This window comes from Odontomachus brunneus, unplaced genomic scaffold (assembly GCF_010583005.1).
Source record: "Odontomachus brunneus isolate Ranch 3 - 2012 unplaced genomic scaffold, Obru_v1 Obru_scaffold_483, whole genome shotgun sequence".
Taxonomy (NCBI): Eukaryota; Metazoa; Arthropoda; class Insecta; order Hymenoptera; family Formicidae; genus Odontomachus; species Odontomachus brunneus.
This window is the reverse complement of record NW_022639933.1, coordinates 7,214-8,496: the sequence shown is the minus strand read 5'-3', so window position 1 is coordinate 8,496 and position 1,283 is coordinate 7,214.

The window sequence follows — 1,283 nt, the reverse complement described above, 5'->3', positions numbered from 1 at the left end:
CAGTTAGCACAAATCGGCCAATGGCCACTAGGGCTTTTTAATATTATAGTGACGCGAAAGTTTTAAAGTTTTTGGAGGCCTGGACGTTACAAAGAGCGGTGGAATCCCTTTGGAAAAGACCGACTCGGGGACCACCATGCCACTCTGAAATTCGGCGCTGCAGCCCGACCGCCGTCGGAAGCCGCCGGAACCGAACGAAGCCGCGTCGGAGGCCCTATAAAAGCCATGCCCCCGGAGCGCCCGGGCAATTCCGCAAAATTTTTCATAAGTCTTAAACGCAATTTTCGACGTAGTGCAGTTCTACACACAGTCTTACACATCTTGCACTCGTTCATCTGCCGAACTCAACTCATACACTTAAAAATACACTTCAACCTTTGTACTAATTTCTCTCACCGACCCGTTGCTAAAAAGCATTTGTTCGGGAGATCGTATACACAAATACACAAGTTAACGACTTTACATCGGGGACGACTCCGAGATTTACAATTTCCAAAGAGCCCATCGCCTGCCACATTAAGGTGACCATCCGGGCCCTTCTACTGACAGCCAGCCAACATTGTGAGCCCATGCGAGCGTGTCCTGGCGAGTTACTATTATATCGACACATTACTGCGATAAACAATCGTAAGTTTACTTCGTATACACACCCTAGCATTTAGAATATTCACACAACAAACTATAAGAGATTTATTACTGTCAATATATGCTGTATTTTATCTTAGTCTTACGATTATTATAATCACTTGGCAACACATAGCCTTTGAATATTCAATATAATAGAACCATTCTAGCATAAATACCGGTCGCAACACCTTTTTAGTATTCGCTCTCATTTCCCATATCAAGTTACAACATATTCTCTTTAAGGGCGACTTTGCTAATTCTTATCCAGCCTTACCTCACGTATATCCTTTTGTCTCTAGGCTTCTCCGACTGAACTGTCTAACAAAGACCTATTATACATTACAAATATATATATATATATATCACACTACATTATTATATCACACTTTAAGATAAAATATATTGACATTATATTCAAATTCTATAGTCATATGATTCAAGCTCCTTTTTACCTGATCCAGTTAATATAATTTTGTAATCTCTAAGGACGATCTATTATTTTCCATCCCTAACCTACTCACATACATACATATATACACATTACTGCAGAGCTGCGGTAGTCCTAGTGTCTACCATATACGCCATCGTAAAAGCGTTTGTTTCTCTCTCTATCTCTGCTTCAGGTAGCTTAACTGCTCCTGGCAGATTCTTTTGCT